Consider the following 22,378-nt stretch of genomic DNA (forward strand, 5'->3'; position numbering starts at 1 on the left):
CTGGGTGAGGGCCTAGCAAAGATTTTTAAAAATTCTTCTCTTAGTCATAAAATCAATAAAAAACAAACTGAACAGTGGAAAACAAAGAATATCCTATCATCAGTAAAACCAGGGAAAAGCCACAACCTCAAAGCCTAAAATTTGAGGACAAAATCACCTTTACTGATCTTATAGAGAGGGAATAAGAAGAATATTAACCGGCTTTGGAGCAGTGATTTGGAGTCAACTAAATTGTAACATGAGGTTCTAAATTGTAAACAACTAAACAGAAGGCATTAGGTGTATGGAGCCCCAGGAAGTCACAGGACAAAAGTATCTACCAGCTAGTCAGCACGCATGGTAGTTTTTGTCACTTTCTGTACAGTGATCTCTACTGTCTCCTGGACCATGGACGTTACATTAATGGTCTCCCTAGAGGTGCTCAAGTTGAATATCATGATTCAGGATCCAGAGGCAAAGAGGGGCCAGGAGGGTCTCTGAACCACCTTAACACCTGTGGCCACAGTGGGATTTCCACCCCCCACCCAGGAGGGGACCTGCACATCTTTATAGATGAAATCACAAATTTCCTGGCTGTTGTGTGGGTAATAAAATGGAAGATTCAGTCTCGGTGAGAAATTAATGGCGATAAGACTGACTTGTCAGTTGGTGAGATGAGAAAGTGAAGAGGTTTTGAGTGTTGCAAGCTCATAACTGTATCCATAGCTCACCTGTACCTTGTCATGCGCTGTGCAATAAATTTATACAGAGGAAAACATTGGATCAGAAATGCATCTGCAACTTAGCCCTTTTCAGGTGACTAGCTCATCAGCTTGCTAAAATCCATACTATTCATGTACACAATGGTTGGATTCCCAAATCTAATCTATGGCTACAGGTGAGAATATATTTCTCTCTCATGCCTACAGCATTTGCAGATAAAGGCATTGATAAAATGTTCCTAAGTAATATACTTAGCTCTCAGTCTTCAGAAAGAGATGATTTATTTCAAGGAGAATCTTTCTAACCTGAAATTCTGAGTTGTGCTTTGCCATAATGAACTATTGCATAAGAAAATCATCTACAGTGAGAAACAAGGTGACATACAGTTCATTGTAAAATTCTTGACACGGCTACCCGCTACATGATATTAGAAATCACTTCAGTGAATTTGTAGGCTCAAGTGATGTAGACTGTACTCTCTATCCAGACAGGGAACTCCAGGGTCAGTGGCTGCATGCTTACTTTGAAGCCTGCAAAGAAGATAAGGGCTTTGAGAGAGAAGATACTGAAAAGAAGGTAGAAATACTCTTTATTCAAGTCACTGGCTTCTCATATCCTTTGGAATCATGGGCTCTGATTCAAGCCAAATACTCCACTATTGAGTGTGACTTCCCTGAGTATGCAACAGTTCATTTTCATAAAAACTTCAAAATGAAGCCTGTGGTTACTGTATTAAAAGTGCTTAAGTGCTTAAGTAAAGAGATTTAATTATTCATAGGCAGCTAAGCAATTCCTGTATATCTTTTCTTAAGAAATTCTAAAAAGACAGTATTAATTAAAATTCCTGTTATTTCACTTGGTTACCTTGCTGTACAATTTTTTAAAATAGATTGAATGATGTCAAGAAATATGCTTACTGACATCACTATGTGGAGGCATGGAAATATGTTCAATCTGCAAAGAGCTATGGAGCTATGGAGATGTCAGTTTAATCCTTTCTTTGATAATTTAATCTATGTTATATGTGAATTATTATAAATTTAACATAACTGTGACTTTCCTCTGCTTATGTGTTTGTTGACTGTAAGCAATGAGAACGTTCTAGAATAATTTTTAAAGTTTTACTTTAATTACTTTTAGTACAATTCTAGGTATTCATTGGAAACATTTTAATCTTAATGCACCATAAGTAAGCTGCATATTTATTCTTTTTTTAAAATTTATTTATTTATTTGAGAGAAAGAGTTTGTGGAGGGGGAAGGGCAGAGGAAGAGGGAGAGAATCCTCAAGCAGACTCCCAACTGAGCATGGAGCTCAACTTGAAGCTCAATCCCAGGACCCTGAGATCATGACCTGAGCAGAAACCGAGAGTCGGCCACTTAATCAACTGAGCTACCCAGGTGCCCCCCCTTCTTTTTCTTTTTTTTTTTTTAAGTAAGCTTTTCACCCAAACTGGGCTTGAGCTTGTGACCTGAGATCAGGAGTCATATGCTCTGCCTGCTGAGGCAGCTGGGCACCCCATGAATCATTTATTCTTGAAATGTCAGTCTCTTGCATAGATAATTGAGGATGCTGATATAAAAATACATGTTTGAGAGGGTGAAATACAGTTATGGTCTATGTTGGTGGTACATCTTCTTGAATTGAATATTGAAAAGCATTTCTTGAGACACCTGAGTGGCTCAGGGGGTTAAAGCCTCTGCCTTCTGTTCAGGTCATGATCCCAGGGCCCTGGGATCAAGCCCCACGTCGGGCTCTCAGCTCAGCAGGGAACCTGCTTCCCCCTCTCTCTCTGCCTGCCTCTCTGCCTACTTGTGATCTCTGTCTGTCAAATAAGTAAATAAAATCTTAAAAAAAAAAAAGAAAGAAAAGAAAAGCATTTCTTTTAGGGGCACCTGTGGCTAAGTTAGTTAAGCGTCCAACTCTTGATTTCAGCTAAGGTTATGATCTCAGCTTTGTAAGATCGAGCCCCACATCTAGCTCTGCACTGGGCATGGTGTCTTCTTAAGGTTCTCTCTCTCCTTCTCCCTCTGCCCCTCTGCCCCCCATCCCTAACTAAATAATAATAATTATTATTATTATTATTTTAAAAACATTTCATTTGGGGAAATATATTTTGGAATTAAGTTTCCCTTTCCCTGCAGAGTCTATCAGAAGAAATATTAATATTTACCATACAATTCTGCAATAGAAATGTTTATTTAATGTTATCAAGACTCTTGATGATTTCATATACTAAATATAGTCATTTAAGTTGTAGTTTCAGTTTTTTTAAAATTTTACTATGTCAAATAGTTTCTAATCAAACATGTTTTTTAACTTAGATATTCTAGATTTTGTTTCTTATCAAATAATAGTATTTATTGCTAATTTTCTAAACAAATGTAACAAGTTATTATAATTGGGAACAAATCAATATCACTTAGATTAATACATTTTTACCTCTCCCACTTCATTCCTTACATTTTGGTTTCATGTTTTAGTTTGGATCCATATGCAATGGCTATTTTATATAGTAAGTTCAAAAAATATGTTGGGGTGATTAAAAAGATTAAATAAGGAACATTTAGGACAATGATGTTCTGTACTTAAAATCTGATATAACAAAATGTGAAATAGATACTTATGATAAAGGGCTTCTGTTTTATTTGTTTTGTCTTATGTTTAAGTTTTATTTTGTTTGGGGAATGAGGAGAAGGCAATTAGTATCCTGAAGGAAGTTAGATCTGTGATATAGATAGACACAAGTTTCAGAAATTGCTGTGTAGAGTTTAATAGTCATAGTTAACTTTACTTTGAAAATTAGTCTAGCATGCTTTGTATTTCAGTCATATGAGTGACCCTGTGCAAAGTTGGCTTAATGGATCTGTATATTTGAAATATGCGGCTATGAATTTATTCTCTGAAATTTTATAGGGGTTTGGTGTATTATCCCAAATGTCTTATATTCTCAGACAAGTGTTGTAAAATACTTGGATTATTTCAAGATGTTTAAAGCTAACAAAGTGAGTACAAACAGCTAAATGCCATTTCAAATGGCAAATTCCAGTTACATAAATAGAATCTTAAAATCTGTTTATATCTATAGCAGGGTTAGAACAAGATTTTTTGTCTACCTCCACAATGTTATAAATGTTCCCTTCTCCTTTTATAAACCATTTTATTACAGAATCAATAGAATCTTGCCCAGTTGATTAAATGAATGGAATCAATTAAACAACTTTTATAGTGTTAGAATGAACTTGAAAATGTGTTTTGGGTGGGAATTTCATCTATTGGTGGGAACATTTTTATAGAACCATGAAGAATATGTAGTATCCCTAAACTTTTTACTTACCAATCTCTTTAAGTATGACAGTATGTGCCTTGGAGAACTGGGTGAGGGGGTGACCATTTTTCTACCGTACTCCATAGTCTTTGTTCAAATCATCTTGAATAGAGATTCACTGAGTCATTACTGGTAGACTGGGCATATGTGCCAGTCATGATATTGTTGTAGGCTTTTCAGAGAGATTTGTGTAAAGGTGAATGCAATAGGGAATAATAGCTCTCGTGTTAGCCCTGGGAGTATGCATGGATGTTAGGAACAAAGTGAGATGTTTAAGACACTGCTCCCATTCTTTGAGGAGACTTTGTGTGTTTTTAGCATTAAGAAGCTCATACTTTCTGTACAGGTTTTGGGATCCTGGGGCAAGGTAGTAATAGGTTCATATTGTTTCTCTTTATATTGACCATTTAAGAGATTCTTAGCATAAATCTCAGCAGAATATTTTTTAAAATATTCCTCTAATTTACACTGTGGCTTGCTGAGAGTATCTCGTGCCTTTTTATGTTAAGCTACAGAGCTTGAATGTTTGACTTAATAACTGGTATTAAGTCCAATTTCTGCAGATATGAAAATGGTTGTTAGAAGTGGTATATGAGGGGCATCTGGGTGGCTCAGTGGATTAAAGCCTCTGCCTTCATCTCAGGTCATGATCTCAGAATCCTGGGATCGAGCCCCTGATCAGGCTCTCTGTTCAGCAGGGAGCCTGTTTTTCCCTCTCTCTCTGCCTGCCTCTCTGCCTACTTGTGATCTCCGTCTGTCAAATAAATAAATAAAATCTTTTACAAAAAGAAGAAGCAGTTCATGAATACATATTTAACAAGCCAAATTCAGTCTTGTTCCCTTTTTTTCATTATATATTTATACAATCTTATCTGACAGTGATATTTGATTTTTTTCCCCCTTCCAATCCCATGCTTCCATTATCTTCTGGAAATCAAAGAGATGTAGTCATAAATGATCATCTGAAATCAATGAGCACAAAACTCATCAACTAGGTCTTCCTGCATGTATATAAAAGAGTATAAATGAAAATCTGCAGATTAGTGTAAATTTTATCTTGTGTATATTTGAGTATATATTGCTTTGCATTCTCTTTCCTCTTGTAGAAATTTATCTATCAGAAATGATCCAGCTTTTTGGTTTTGGACTGGAAATAGCCAATAGTTCTGGCTGCACAGTGGGATAACAGGAACCGGAAATAGGGTTTATCAATTTTTATGTTAATGTCTGTACTTACTTATACAGCCTTTCATTGCCCAATATGAGGTTGCTTCTTGAGTTGGACATTCATTTTTGTGAGGTTAGATTCTGAAAGCAATCAATTAACACACTGTTATATTAATAGAATTCCATTCTTTGAGTCATTAATCTAAGCTAAAATACATTTAAAATATAATCTAATGATTACAAACTGAAGTACTACCCTTTCTTATTTTCAGGGTTATTAAACTTTTTCCTTCAAAAAAAAAAAAGGCTTGAGATGGTACATATCTCAGTGTGAATCTAAATCTTATGTATATAAGACAGGTGATGATTATAACTCTTACTTTAATTTAAGACTAAGCATATCTCATCGGCTTCTCTAAATAAAATTGTTCATTAGGGGATTATAAAAGAAAGAAAAGATGTAAGTAATCTCTTAATTACAGTTATTTCCATTTTTGCTGAACCAAAATATGTTAACTTCATTTTAACTTCATAAATATATGTTGATAAACCATCCAGGTTTAAAGAAAAGAACATTTTCTGAAATGTTAGAGACCTCAAATTTTAAAATTATACAGACATGTATTTTAGATTACACACAGACTTCTGTATGATTTTATGAATTCCCTACTTAGTAATATAAATAAAAATACTACCTAATAGTTTGGTTTCCTGCCTTAAATTGCTTTCAATAAGCATTTTTACTGCAGCCCAAAGTGATAGAAGTTTAAGCTTTCAATATTAATCATTCAGTTGACAGAGAAAGTTAACAATGTTGTACACTAAGAGGGGAGTTTTGTTATTGGTAGCAATTTGCACTACTTCACAGAAAAGAAGGCAAGTGCTGGTAATTGTCACACAGAGAGGAAAAAAGAATTAGAAGTATGTCATAAAGCAGCCTTGTCTTTATTTTGAAATGGACTTGCTCTGATTTTTCTTCTTTAGCCAGTTAGAGTGTCCTTTGGGGACACATTAAGTCAAAACGTTTTGTCTTTGTCAGTTTTTGTTTTTTAAAGAAGGCATTAGTTACATTGAATCACTTTTTTTTCTTTTTATTTCCTGTTGCATACCACCTCTGTGATTACAATGTTATGTGTTGCGTTTTAAATCTTTGGAGAGAAAAGCATATCCATTATTTTAAGTTATTTTTCCTTGTCTTTGAAGCTCACTCTATAAATGTATTACTAAAAAGGAAATTACTTCAATTAGCATTACTTAAATACTTGAAAACTGAAATTAATAGCATATATTACAAGATAAATTGGATTTTTAACAAATATTTTTACGCTAAAAAATTTCATTTCTCAATCATAACATGAAAGGGATGAAAGATTTGTACCATTTGAATGGAAAAAAAATATGTAATGGGCAAAGAAAATAACCTTTTGTGTTAGGGACACCCAAAACTTAAATGGTTAGTAGGTTTCTGTCCTGAAAACTGCTTTCCCTTCTTTACTATACTTGATGCACTTATTGTACTATTGATATTATAAAACCGCAGGGATAAAATATCATCATGTCTGTGTTCAGTAGGAATCCTATGGCTTTTCTAGTTATGAAAATTTGCCAAGATATTTATTTAAAATAGTAACTCTTGAATGTAGGCATGTTTTGCTTATATCTTACCCATTAATGGTGTTACGAATGTCATTAATCACTTTAATAGACCACTGGTAAGATGCTTTAAAAATTATTAACTAATATAAACTATGGTCTTTGGGTGGTAGTGATGTTGTCAGTGTAGGCTCATCAGTTGTAACAAATACAGCGTTCTGGTGGAGGGCGTTGATCATGGAGCAGGCTATATAGAGGAGGCAGAGAAGAGAGGAGGGGAGGTATATGAGAAATCTCTGCACTTTTTTTCTTAATTATGCTATGAACATAAAACTTCTCAAAGAAATATTCTCTATTTTAAAGTTAAAAACATTACATATCATATATGAACTAATTAGCAAAGAGTTAGAAAAAATTGACTGGTCTGAATTGTAGGTGCTCCTGGTAGTTAAATTTCAAAAGAAACTTTCAAAGACAGGTTGAAACCTGTCGATATAAGCTAGCTTCTGTGACCTGGAAAAGATCCAGCAAAAGTAGCAAGAAAGACAGATGAGAGTGCATATCTGCCATCATTGTGCTTGTAGTGGGCTGCTATTTCCATGTAGGTGGTGACACAGTAACATTTTTTTGTCCAGTAATCTGAAATTGTTCCCTGCATGTACCTGTACTGAGATAACTATAAATTGTTGGAATCTACAAAGAGGAAATGTTTTGAGTCTACTGTATTTAGGAGCTTTTGTACACGTAAATCAGTTCCATGAGATAAAATAGTTGAAGTTTAAAATATACCATTGGGGGGACGCCTGGGGGGCTCAGTTGGTTAAGCAGCTGCCTTCGGCTCAGGTTATGATCCCAGGGTCCTGGGATCGAGTCCCACATCGGGCTCCTTGCTCAGCAGGGAGCCTGCCTCTCCCTCTGCCTCTGCCTGCCTCTCTGTCTGCCTGTGCTCACTTTCTCTGACAAATAAATAAGTAAAATCTTTAAAAAATATATATATACCATTGTGGGGGGGGTACCTGGCTGACTTAGTCTTTAAGCGTCAGACTCTTGATTTTGGCTCCGGTCCTGAGCTCAGGGTGGGGAATCAAGCCCTTCCATGGGGCTCCACACCCAGCACAGTCTGATTATCCCTCTGCCCCACCCCTGCTCATGCTCTCTCTCAAGCAAATAAAAAAATAAATGAAATCTTTAAAATATATACATATATGTATATATAATATACAGTTATTTATAAATTCTTATAATTTTATATATAATCATATATAATATATAAATATGTTATAATTATATCTTTAATAATATATAAGTAAATAAAGTCTTTAAATATATATAAAAATACATATGTACATACGTATATATATACACCATTAGTATAAGGAAGAAGACATAACATTCTACCATGTGGTTAAGTGATCATTTCTTTATTCAGCTTTGGAAGAAAAGAACTAAACAAATAATTGTCATTGTATTAACTATATCTTGGACTGAGAAATTGTGGCATAAAGCTTAAACATGTGTGTACCAATGCAAACTTTTGGTAGTAGAATCCTGCTTTGTGTATTTCATAGGCGCTATGAATAGTTTCAGCACTAAAAATATATTAATACCTCTCAAGGTATTGATGCAACTTTTGATGTAGGCATTTTGGTATGCCTCTGAAGGTCTAAGAATTTGTTAGTCTGTTCGATAATATACTTCCAATTTTTGTTGTATATTTTTGTATTTAAAATTTAATTTCTATATTTTTTACTACTGTTAACTTAGGTAAAATTTGTCCTGGGATGTTTTGCTTTACTCCTGTTTAATAAGGCCTTTAACCATTGATTAAATGAAGAACTCTCTTTTTTTGAAGGAATACATTTTTTCAAAAAGATTCTATTCTGTAAATAAAAATTGATTGTAACAATCAAGTTGGATTCTAGCTGTAAAAAAAAAATCAAGATGATTTAACATATTAACAGATTTTAAAAAGAAAAGCCACATGAACAATTCAATATGTGAATAAAAATCATTTGACAAATTCATGACAAAAAAAGAAATCTTTCAGCAAACTCAGAATAAAATATTTTCCTCAATCTGGAAAAGATTGTCTGTAGAAGACCAATTGTTAACATCATCCTTAATAGTGAAACACTGAATAATTTCTTCCTGAGATAAAAACAGGGTAAGAATGCCCATTTTTTTCTACCTCCACTCAACATTGCCCTAAGTCTTCACAAATGCATAAAAATAATAACAGAAGGAAGGGAGGGAGGAAGGAAGAAAGGAAGGAAAGAAGGAGACCACCTATTTTCAGATTATTTAATTGTTTACATAAAAAATTATAAGGAATGTAGGAAACAACCAAAATTAATAAAGGAATTTAGCATAGCATAAAGTTAGTTTACAAAAGTCAGCAAAAAATATCTTGTATCTGAATAAAGAAATATCACTTTTAGGTTGGAGAGTTTCTACTTGAATAGCAAAGCAGAACTATCAGAATACACACATATAGAGGAGCACTTAAAATTTTTTTATTGAAGTGTAGTTGACATAATGTTATATTGGTTTCAGGTGTACAACATAGTGGTTGGAGAAGACTTTCTGCTATGCCACGTTCACCACAAATGTGGCTACTATCTGTTATCCTACAACATTGTGACAATATCATTGACTGCATTTCCTTTGCTGTACCTAGCAGTACACAGCACACTTTTAAGAAAGAAAATGAGAAAAGATAGATCACATGTTTTTTTTTTAGCTCTTTTTTTGGTAAAAGGTATTAGTCCAGTCATGTTCTCTTACCTCTCAGCATTGGAAGACTATCCAAGACTTCCTAGCTCAGTACATTTCAAATTACTTACAGCAAAGAACAAGCTTTTTCTCAATTTGTTTTGAACATATACATATTTTTTAAAAGATTTTTTTTTCATTTATTTGAGAGAGAGTAAGAGAGAGAGAATGAGCAGTGGGGAGGGGCTGAGCCAGAGAGAGAGAGAGGAAGAGAAGCAGGCTCCCTGCTAAGCAAGAAGCCCCATGCAGGGCTCGATCCCAGGACCCTGCAATCATGACCTGAGCTGAAGGCAGATGCTTAACTGACTGAGCCACCCAGGTGCCCCTGAGCATGTACATTTAAAAATACAATAAAAGTGTCATGATAATGTTAAACTGCTGCAGAGGTTTCTAAATGCATACTCTAGTTTCCATACTTACCCCACGGCTGGCTGGTAACTGTAGTTAACAGATCAGTCCCAGTCATTAAAAATCCTGCCACTGTGAACATTCTCTGACTTTTCCCTAATCCCCTTCCTCCAGCTGTTACTTTTAAGTATTAACTTGAGTTCTCCCTTTTTTCCCCACCAACTTGCCTTCTCTCTTCTTACTATTTTCACCTTATATTAAATTTATCCAACTCAACTGAATATAATCTCAGAAGTAAAAGGCATTTAACTCCACTTATTTCCATTATTCTATAAAATACACAATTGGACTTTTAATAGTCTAAAGCTGAAAAAATAGAAATTATTATTATTAATACTATTATTAGGCCACTGAAGGTGACCAAAACCCACTGTATGGGCTGGTAATTTCTCTCTGGCCTATTACACCAACCTTTATTATTATTATTATTATATCAAATTTCACATCTCTTTCACATATGAACAATTACACATTATTAACTAGGCTTGAGTTTTGAGAGACAATGAACAGTTAAAGAAAATTGACAGAGACAAAGTAGGTGGTCCAGACTGCAATTGCGTAATGAGAGACAGAATAAGATGCCACCTTTCAGAAATACAGGCAACAAAATATTTTTTCTTTAGAGTTTTTGAAGGTACATTTTAAAAATCAACCTTTTGATATCTATTCCTAATCCTCGCTCATCTACATGATCACAACCAAAAAAGGGAAATAGAATTCTATCCTATGGGACGTAAGTTATTCTACATTAAAGATCCCAATAAATTGCACTCCATGATTTTCCTTAGAATTCTAAATAGTATGTTTACACCTATTGTAACCATACATGAATTGCATGGTTCTTCTGTTTTACTGGTTGTGATGTTATATTTTGCACTCTGAGCTTGACTTTATTTAAGTGAGGCACATTTCCAGCTGGTTTCTCATTAAGAAAAACCATAGCTACCCTTCGGATTTTTCCAAATCACTATTTTCATTTCCTTATCCTGCAAATTGGAGTTCTTCTCTTGAACTCATGAAAATCTTAGTTCCTCTGAGTGCCTTAGATTTCAAGGTCAGAGGTTCACCCCACTGGCTAAATAGGAAGTGAAAAGAATATTTCAACCCAAATAGAGTTTTACCTCAGTCCAAACAGAATTTGCTCTTCATGAACAGGAAATTCATGCTTGTTCTCCTTGGCTTTGTTTCCTCCTCAGCTTTTTATCTAGAAACAACTTCTTGTGGCCTAATTTATTAAACACTAGGTGGATTTAGGATTATGTTCTTGGATCAAGGGAAGCATTCAATAAGTATTTATTGAATAGAGCCTATTCACAAAATTATCGTAGAAGTTCCAAATTTTCACCTATTTGAAGATTCCAACTTATTCCAACTCAAGATTCCAAATATTCCAAGAAATAACTGTTGAAGACTTTAAAAAGAAAATACCAAACCCAAATTCTGTACTAAATTTAAAAATGTAATATTTAATAATGTTTCATATCTAAGTGTTGTGCTGATAAGAGTAACATAGTCTCCCCAAGAAATACATGGGGAAAATAAGATGACCTGATTATCATCAGTTTATCTTTCATCCCTATAGTTTTATAATTATAAATATTCACCATTTAAATTTAGCATACATTATCCCTCTTTCAATTCTAATCATGAATAAACATATTTCAAGTTTACCATGGAATGTAGGACAGATTTTAGTATGCTAATCTGAGGCACACACACACACACACACACACACACACACATGATTTGACATTGTACTGTTGTTCCTCTACTTTCAGATTTGTTACTTTCTTAGTTAGGGATTGTTTGGTTACCATCAACAGAACTCAATGACTTACATTTAAGTAAAAGAAAAAATATGTCTCATGGAACTCAGTGGTCAGAAATACACCCAAGTCTCACAAAAAGAACTGGAACCAGGGAATCAAAGTCAATAAAGGAAGTCATTCACTCTCTCTCTTCTGGGTCACAGAATGTTCAATTTCTACTGACCCTCTGTATGTACTAAATTTCTCCCTCCGCTCGCTCGCTCTCTCTCTCTTTCTCTGCCATCTCTATCTCTATATCTTCCTCTTACTTTCTCTTTGTTAGTGTGCCCATGATTGTCCCAAGCCTAGTTTGAAATAGTCTCTCTACTTAAAAGTCCAGCAGAAATTGTCTAACATCCCTTGTTCTGATTCCTTGGAAAGAGACCTTTAGTCACCTACTTTGAGTTAGATTTCCATACCTGTTCCAACCAGCTGTGGCCAGTGTAGGTGAATTCACATGTCTTATGACAATAAGGATGTACATAGATTATCCAGGAAGGTGTGATTATATTGATTTAAAAAGAGCCCTATGGGTAATACAGATAGAAACCTACAAAAATGTGTGTCCTTACCCTCTCCATGATTACTAATACCCAATCCATCATATTGCACCTTCCTCACCACCTGTCCAAGTACTGATTCTTGACTTGGTTAGAAGTTAAGTGAAGAATCCTGGGGTGGGGGGAAGCTCAGTGATCTTGGGTGAATATAAGATTATATAGGAAAGTTCCAGTTGCCTGAAATGCCATAAGGAAGCTCAATATTCTATCTGACCCTCCTCCAGGCACTAGCAACTGGTTTCTCAATGGTGAAGCACAAGCAGAATGTACATAAAACCTTTCCTTGCTTTTGCCATCTTTCTGTCTCCAAACTTTTCCTTGCCTGGCAAATAACTCCTTGTAAGGTAAATGCTCCTCTTCACAAGCCAGAAGAGAGAGGTGTGTTAGTGTTTTTGTTTGGTGGGTAAAAATTAAATTTGGCCTAATCAAAGTTAGAGAGTGGAGGAGCTGACAAAATCTTAGCATATGTCCCACTTCACACGTTTGCAGATGCAGTGGATGGCTGTCTGACCTTGGCAAAATTCTACTTCATTATTTTCCTTATTATTGTTTATTTCCTCAGAGCCTATGTTTCTTCAGTGAAAAATGATGGTAACAATAATTGTAACTACCTCCACATGCTACTGCAAAATTTTAGAACAGTCCCTAAAACATGGTTGGCACTTAGTAAATGTTAGCTGCTCTTATCTTTCCTGCAGATAAAGAAGTACTGAAAAAAATCCATAACCTTAAATACTTATATTAATAATCAACAAAGAATAAGAAATAAACAAATTAGACATTAAATCCCAATGGTTAGAAAAAGAATAAAATTAAGAAATGAGAAAGTAGAAAATCAAAGAATACATAGAAAGTTTTGGTGCTAATAATTATATATAAGCACGGATTTCTTGAAAATGGAGCTAATAAAATAGATAAATGATTAGATGACTTAATCAAGAAAGGGGGCACATAAAACCACAAAATTAAAAAGACAAATATATACAGAATCACAGATATCAAGAAAATTACAAAAGCATTGAAAAATATTTCTCAATTCTAAGAAAATAAATTTAAAAACCTACATTCATGACTGTGTTCTGGGAAAATATAAATTACCAAGACTAATTCTAGAAAGATAGAAAATCTAAACAGATGAATTACCATTAGAAATAGAGAAAAGCATCCCAGAGCAACCATCCCCCCAAATAAAGCAATATGACTAAATAATTTCACAGTGGCATTTCACCAAATGTTTAAAAATTCAAATCTCAATGTTTTTGAATTGTTCCAGAGCATGAAAAAAAGATACCTTTTAGATTATTTTTATAAAACTATAATAACAATGATACTAAAAAGCATCATGATCACATAAGATTATAGACTACACTCACGTATGACTATTAAAGCAAAATTCTAAATAAAATATTAACAAATATATTCCATCAGTAATTTAAATATGATTCACTATAAGAAAAATTATAACTCAGAATAGTTGGCTGGAAGAGAAAAATCATAATAGCATCCCCATAGATGCCAAAAAAAGACTTGATAAATTCAATGTCCATTCTTGTTAAAAATATAGATTTTAAAATAGGGACAAATGTAACCTTACTAAACATGATAATGTTGGCCAGCATCTTGCTCAATGGGAAACATGGATAAGTATCCAGTCAAGAACAACCCAAAGATCCCCACTATCACCAATAGTACATGGCAGTGCAATAAACAAGGAAAAGAATAAAACCAGCATAAAAATTGCAGAGAAGACAGATGAAAAATACTGTTTTTTGTAGGTAATATAATGGTACACTGAGAAAATTCCAGAAACTCATCTGAGAAAACTATTCCAAATAATAAGACGACTTGGTATAGTGATGGAGGGGAAATTAATACATGGAACTCAGTTTCCTATACATTTAGATATAGGAATTTAAGATATAAAATACATTTTTATACATTTTATACATTTAGATATAGGAATTTTAGATATGAAATAGATTAAAATACCTCAAGATCAATAATAAGACAACGACAACAACAAAAAAAAAACCTAGGAAAATAACTAGCAAGGAAAATATAAAACCTATATGAAGAAAACTTCATAATGTAAAAACCTCAAAAAAAAAAAGAAAAAATGGAAAGAAGAATTAATAAAATTCAAATCATGTTCTTGTATCAAGGATCTACCATCATGTAATAATATGAAGGCTCCCTAAATTAATAATTTAATGTGATCTCAGTAAGGAATAATATCATGATTCCTTTGGAAAGTGAGTGAGATATTTATGATATTCATATAAAAATAAACAAGAATAGGGATGCCTGGATGGCTCAGTTAGTTAAGCTCAGGTCATGATCCCAGGGTCCTGGAATTGAGCCCCACACCAGGCTCCTTGCTCAGTGGGGAGTCTGCTTCTCCCTCTGCCTGCTGCTCCCCCTCCTTGTGCTCTCTCGCTCTCTCTCTGACAAATAAATTAAATCCCTAAAAAAATAAAATAAACTAGAATAACCAAATATTGAAATCCATTATAACCCTACCAGATACGTATACACGATAATTTTGCTATAATGGAAATAATGCAGTGAGGGAAACCGGCAATGACAGATGGTGGAAGAGAACTAAAGATTCAGATACAGATCTAAATGTATAGGAAAGTTTAGGATGTGTGAAAAATGCCCTCCTAAATTGGTGGGCTATTCAACAAATGGTATTTGGGCAACTGAGTAGCCATCTAGAAAAAAATATTAACTTGGATTTCTATTTCATATACATTACCGAAATAAATGCCAGACTGATAAAAGATATAAATGAATAAAATATGGAACCATAGAAACATGAGAAACAAATGGGTGATTTTTTTTTAACCTCAGAGTGGGAAAGGTATGCCACAAAGCCCCAGAAGCCATAAAAAAATTTACTCATTTCAAGGGCATAAAAATCAATCATTTTCTGCATCAGGGAAAAAGGACAAAACAGAAAAGAGATAACCAACTGGGAAAACAAGCTTAAAAAACAAATTCATATACAGGCATTCTAAAAGCTTCAACAAATCAAAGGAAAAGGGTCAATATCCAATAGGAAAAAAAATGGTCAAAATATAAGAAAAAAATGGAATTTCAAATGACCATTAAATATATGAAAAGATTTTTAATTTCATTCCTAATAAGAGAAATTTAAACGGTACTGAGATGTGTACATCATATATTTCTGGTAAGTACACAAGATACAGTGGTTGCCTCTGGGAAAAGAGAGTATGTAAATTGGATACTGACATTTTTAAAAGACATAGTTTCCGTACAATAGCCTTTCGTGTTCTTTGTATTTTGTACCATACATGAGTAGCCCCTGTTTAAAAGTGAGGGGGCACCTGGGCAACTCAGTTGGTTAAGCGACCAACTCTTGATTTTGGCTCCAGTCATGATCTCAGGGTCAAGCTCCATGCCAGGCTCTCAGCTCAGTGGGAAGTCTGCTTGAGATTCTCTCTCCCTCTCCCTCTGGCCATCCCCTACTAACGTACTCTCTCTCTCTCTAAATTTGTCGTTTTTAAAAAGTGAAATTAATTTTTGAAAGAGAAGAATAAGCAAAGAAAGAAGTCATATTTTGGAATGGCATTTACAGAATTATATTATAATTACAGAATTATATCTCAAGTGCATGTTGAGAATACAAAATGTTACCAATATTCATGAATGTACACATACATGGTAAACATCTCAAAAATGTGTACCAGCTTCAGGATAGTGTTGTGTCCTCACAGAGAAATCCAGAGACGGTCTGAGTACAAAAGTAGAGAAGCCCTCCAGTTAATGCATAATTTTTTTTACTCTAAGGCAAATTTTAGAGTGCTGGCTAAGAGATATGACATTTTCTACAGATTATTTAATTCACTCCTCTGTGTTTGTGTGTGTGTGTGTGTGTGTGTGTGTGTGTGTGTGTTTTCTAGGAAATAGTATTTATTTTCAAGCTTTTATTTAATTCCAGTTAGTTAACATACATTATAATATTAATTTCAGTGTACAGTATAGATCATAGTTGATAGATTCCTCACTTCCATACATCATCCAGTGCTCATCACAACAAGTGCCCTCCTTAAATCCTATCACCTATCTCACCCATCCCCCCACACCCTTGCCCTCTGGTAACCATCGGCTTGTTCTCTGTCATTAAAGGTCTGTTTCTTGATTTGTCTCTCTCTCTCTCCCTCTCTTACTTTTTCCCCTTTGCTTCTTTGTTTTGTTTCTTGTGTATACTTTAAATTCAGTCTTTATATCACATTGTATCTGCAGATGTCCTGTTTCACACTTGGAGCAAGTCACTGAGGCCCTCCCAGAGTCATAGTATGTTGAGACCTTTGCTATAAAATACTGTTATGGAGACTGGCCACTACATCCCTCATTGTACACACCCTTGGGAAATTTCCTTTGGTTTTTCCATCCAGGAAGAGCTCTGATTCTTCTGAGGAGCTGCTGTATATCATTTTCTCTAATAAGAATCATCAATTATATGTCATTTTTTCCTTTGGCTACCTTGAAACTTCTGGTTAATTTTAAGACCCAACTCAACAATATTGTCTTATGATTAAGATTCTTAGTATTTTTGTCTTTGTCCCAATTTTCTATTTATATTTCATTATTATGAAATATCATTGAATCATTACCCTGATTCATTACTTGAATCATTACTATGAGCCATCTCATATCCAGTATTAATATCCCAAAAGGCAAGATGTTAATAAATGCAGGTAATGCATCAGCTTATCCTCAACCGATCCTCAGAAATGCCCTGTGAGGTAGATGGGATTGCCACTATTTGGTCCATTTTGTGGAAGAAAACATCCCAGAGAAGCTCAGAAAAAGTATGTCAGAATCCAGATTTTATTGGTTTGGCACCAGTACAGGCAGATTCCTCAGTTAGATACAATGAAACAATACCATAGATACAATGAACCAATACCATAACACACACACACACACACACACACACACACACACACACATTCCCTTATGCACTTATATGTGCAATATGTCATTTATTTCTGGCAGAAAAAATTTTTAAAAAATTTTAATTGTCATTAAACATGTTTGCTTGAATCAACTAATTTATGACATTTGTATGTGCCTTTTCACAAATTCTTTCTTCTCAAAGTGAGCTTCTTCCTCCTCTCCTCTCCAGGCAAATGTCTACTTATGCTTTCCTCACACATTTTATGGGTCACCTGTCAGTCACAACACTCATCCCTCTAGGTTATAGGTATACCCTTTATGGGGATGTATTAATGACAGATCAATAAGATCTTAAGAGTTCCAACATACAGAATTTTTCATATAATATGCTTATCTTTGTTCATAATGTTTTTCCTTCCCATAGGGAGCTAGACTCACTTATTATGTATTCCCAAATTTACTGTTGAGCTCTACTGTCTATGATGTTGCGAGGATCTGGCTATTTGTTAGTATTTGAAAACAAACTACCCTAGTTTTAACATTGAAGAATAATAAAACATTGCTTACTATAAGTATAATGTATGAACAGGATCTTTGCTTTAGTTGGCACTGTTTATAATGTCCTCCTTTCTCACTGATGTATCACAAACATGTAGAACCACTGAATAAGCAATCAATAAATATTTGTTGAATTACTAAATGTTGATGTAGAAGAGGGTTAATATTTCTTGATTCAACTGGAAGGATACTATTTCCAAAGATTTAAAGTGCTTTCCTATTGAGGGGATCCCCTTGCTGATGACAAATTAAAAATCTATTGCTCTTGGGGTGCCTGGGTGGCTCAGTGGGTTAAAGCTTCTGCCTTTGGCTCAGGCCATGATCCTGGAGTCCTGGGATCGAGCCCCACATTGGGCTCTCTGCTCAGCAGGGAGTCTGCTTCCTCCTCTCTCTCTCTGCCTGCCTCTCTGCCTACTTGCGATCTCTGTCTGTCAAATAAATAAATAAAATCTTTAAAAAATCTATTGCTTTTATACATAAAATGAATAATTAGACATGTCTTGATGTTGAATAGCGTAATTGTGATTTACATGCTTGGGTGTTCAGAAGTTAAATTCTGTTTCTAAATAACTTAGTAAAATGCTCCTTGATTATTTTCATACGTGTTTGCAGTACGCAAGTATCGATTGAGGCTCGATCTGAGTCTAGGAGATGCACATGTGCTAGTAAGCATCAGCATTAAGATGTTAAGACACAGACTCTAGAATGAGGTCTGATTCTAATACTGGCTCTGCCATTAACTTCCTGTCTAATGTAGGATAAGTCAACTAAGTTCTATATACCTCATTTTTGTCATCTAAAAAGTGGGAATAAAAATAGAACCGATGTCTTAGAATCGTTATAAGTGTAAATGTATGAGTTCATCTTTCAGAGCTCTTTCTGGACTCTGAAATGGTAGGAAATAGTAGGTACTATATAAGTGCTTGTTAAATACAACTTCAAAAATCAACATCTCTGCTATGGTGTAGCTTATACTGGATGAAATAGCAGGGGAAGACAACAAATGAATAAGCAAATAAATGTACATCCTTTCAGGTGATCATCAACGTTATATAACAAAGAAAAGCAGAAAACGGAGAGTGATAGAGCAGGACTGGGAACTGCGTTTTAGGATCAGTGGACAGGAATGGCCTCTGTGATAAGATGAGGGGTGAGTAAGTGAAGGAGTGAGCCATGTCGGGGTTAAGGACTGTCAGTCTTAAACACTGGTAAAATCCATTCTTCCAATGACATATTAGTCATGCTCTCAGTCTTATTTTTGCACAATAGTATCTATCATTACAGGAGAAGTATTCATTATATGCTTTATCCAAAATCTAAATATAATCATTAGTTCAAAAACTCTAAAAATAATCATCCTTTTCTCAGATTTGTATTATCTTAAAAGTTGGGTATAAATGCTGCCAATACTTCTGTTCCATAAATGTCAGAGACGTCACGTTGCCATAATTATATCCTGGCCATCAGGGAATGAACCGCACGGCTTCGTTTTAAGGAGGTTATTTTCTTTTGAGCCTTTGAGAAAAAAACAACTATACCACTTTTTCCATCATTGTAGATTTTTTGTGTTTCTGAATAAATATTAGAAATAGACCTCTTTGCTATGATGAAACCCAAGAATAGTGTCATGTTTAACAAAAGCTTCCAGGTAGATATCCCACGCTTGACGTAGATCGCCAACATGCCCATGCAGTCAGGATGCTAGGGTTCCCTAGTGGTTGGGACAGCCATTTTTGGAAGAATGCATTTGCTGCTTAATTTCCTACCAGACGATATTATAGCCTCAAGCAGAATAGAGCTCACCTTCTCTCCTGTTTTATTTTTCTATTTTGATAATTAATATTTAAGAGTTTTAGTAGTAGGATTATGGAGTGTGGCAGATTAAAAAGAAAAAAAGGGAATATTGAGAAATAGAAAATTCCTTTTTATGTCAGCTAGATGTTTATCCTCTAAAATGGCACTTCTCACCCTGAGGACTACTGACATTGGAGCCCGACAATCTGTTGTAGGAGCTGTCCTGTACAATGCAGGATGTTTAACAACACCTGAGTCTTTACCCTAGATGACAGTCAGCATCCCTCCCTTCCTCCCTCGTCCCCACCCATATGACGATCTCAAACGTCTCCAGACATTGCCAAATTATGTTCCCCTGGAGAAAGATTGCCCCTGCTCGAGAACAACTTCTCTAATTATAGTTATAGCACTTTCAAATAAATTGTGATTAAATTTGCTTAAATTTAATCATATGTATATATACATGCTTACATGTATGTATCAGAATTATCTCAGAGAATGCTAGGCTAGCAGATTTCAATTAGCCAAGCCAGTAGATCTCGGACTTTTCCTCAGATTATAATTCCCACTTCTCCTCTCCACCACTAGATCCCAAATCCCTGTGTCCCACAGTAAATTACGGAAAGTCCATTATAGCGAGTTAATGGACAGTGAACTCTCACTGTGACTCTTATTTTGATTAATTCTAATATGAACATAAAAGAAATAATGCATAAAGGAAGTATACAAAATATTTTAGCTGCTTTTAATTTATAACATTAATTTCTACCAGCACCTTATTAAAAATGCTTTTTAAATTACTAAGTTGAAAGATTTTCATACCCTGTACTATGAAATCTTGATTTGTTTACAGCAGTAGTGAATTGAGAGCTAAACTGTGTGTGAGCTGGGAATGGGGAAACAAGGATATGAACGGTCAGCCACTGAATTATATACACAAACATCTCTTTCCAGGAAAAGGTAATACACAAAAGCTACAGAAACATAATGATACACCCATACATATCGCGTATGTTCCCTGTGTTCTGTTCTCTTTCCTTTGAATCATAAAATTTGTGTTGAAGAACCCAGATTGTGTGGTCATAATCACACCCCTTAGACTAAAGAGGGTTATGAGGAAAACCATTTCAGCAGCTCTGAGAGAAAAAATACAAAAATTTAGGGCTCTGTCTCCTGCCCAAGAAGCTGGTAGACCTTGTGCAAAACAGAGGCAGCAAATTGGAATTCCACTTTTATAAAGTTTGTTCTTGAGTTGACCTTCCTTTTCCCACACTCCCCCACCACATGCCTGCCCACTCTGTGTCTAAACCTCGTTTGTGATTGGATCCTTCTATTTATTTTAGCTTAGGATTTCCCAGCTTCAACTTCTTGGTTGACCTGCTTCTCCAGTCTTCAACCTCTTTGCTTCTCAGCTCGTAGTCATTCATTTAACAGGTGCTCTATTATCTCAAACAATGGGGATCCAACGGAAAAAGGAAAGAGCGGTCTATCTGGGAAGGTGAACATGGAATAATTACCGTACAGGGTGATGAATATTGTGAAAAGGAATGATGGGGGTGTGCTGGCTTGAACTCTTCCCCCCAGAAAAGATACACTGAAGTTCTAACCCTGAGTACCTATAAACACCACCCTATCGGGAAACAGTCTTTGCAGATGTAATCAAGTTAAGTTGAGGTCATTAAGATGGGCCCTAATCCAATATGACTGTTGTTGTCCTTTGGAATTAGAAAACATTATACAAAGACAGAGACACAGGAAGAATGCCACGCCATTTGATGACAGAGATGAAAAGCTGGCTTGTCATAAAAGAGGGGGATTTCTAAGCTCAGGGTTTCTCAACTGTGACAGAAATCCACTGCATTAACTTCTGGCCCCTTAGAGCCCTCTGAATCACTTATGTGGGATTTAGAGGACAAGGAAGCCAATCCAAACGTGATGCTCCTGCTATGGGCTGTTCTGTGATTAATAAAATGTGAAACAGCAATAGGCTCACTTACAGGCTTTCCAAGAGGGTAATGTCAGTTTGGCTGGACCAAAGAAGAAGTGGGAGACAGGACAGTAGGAGAGTTCATCAGGAAGCTGTGTTCAGATTGTAAAAACTGCATGCACAAGCTAGAGAGTTGGAGATTTTTTTCCCTGTAAGTTTGGGGCACTCTTAAAGGATATTACCTGCATAAATGTGCAAGGAGTTGGCATGCAGTGGCTACACTGCACAGTGAATCTGGAGACAGAAAGTCTATGGAGACCATTCTACTACTTGAGAAATCATGGTGGATTGCATCAGGACAGTGCCGGAGAGGCTAACAAGAGAGAAGAAATATGAATGATACGGAATTTGTAGAGTATGAAACATGGTAAAGAATTGGTGATAAGTATTAAGAAAGAGTCCTGGTTGTCTGGCTTAGATTCCTGGGTGGTGTGTACTGAAGGGAACATACTGAGGAGAGCAGATATTCCTTTCTCCAGGGAGAAGGGATATGATGACTTCAGTGTGGCCATACTGAGTTTGAGGTGGCTCTATGATTTTCAGGGGGTGATAACCAATGGAACATTTATAAAAAGCATATAGAATTCAGCAAAAACATGAGAGGGAATTTTAGGTAAGTGATAAAATTATAACATAGTCACTTGAGAGAATGGAGTAAAAAGCAAACTGGGACCATAAAAATGATTTCCAGGCAGATTGACAGTCTAACCAAGACTAAATAACTTAAGTGAGTCAAGTTGTAAATCTCTCTTAATGTTTGATTATTCCTGCATCA

At 35.2% G+C, this 22,378-nt stretch overlaps 1 pseudogene; it reads left to right on the forward strand.

Annotated features, from left to right (window-relative positions):
• Nucleotides 1-336: 336 nt before the first annotated feature.
• LOC116866507 lies at nucleotides 337-1,470 on the forward strand (annotated as a pseudogene).
• Nucleotides 1,471-22,378: the final 20,908 nt, after the last annotated feature.

The sequence above is a fragment of the Lontra canadensis genome, unplaced genomic scaffold (assembly GCF_010015895.1).
Source record: "Lontra canadensis isolate GAN:19392208 unplaced genomic scaffold, GSC_riverotter_1.0 scaffold10, whole genome shotgun sequence".
Taxonomy (NCBI): domain Eukaryota; kingdom Metazoa; phylum Chordata; class Mammalia; order Carnivora; family Mustelidae; genus Lontra; species Lontra canadensis.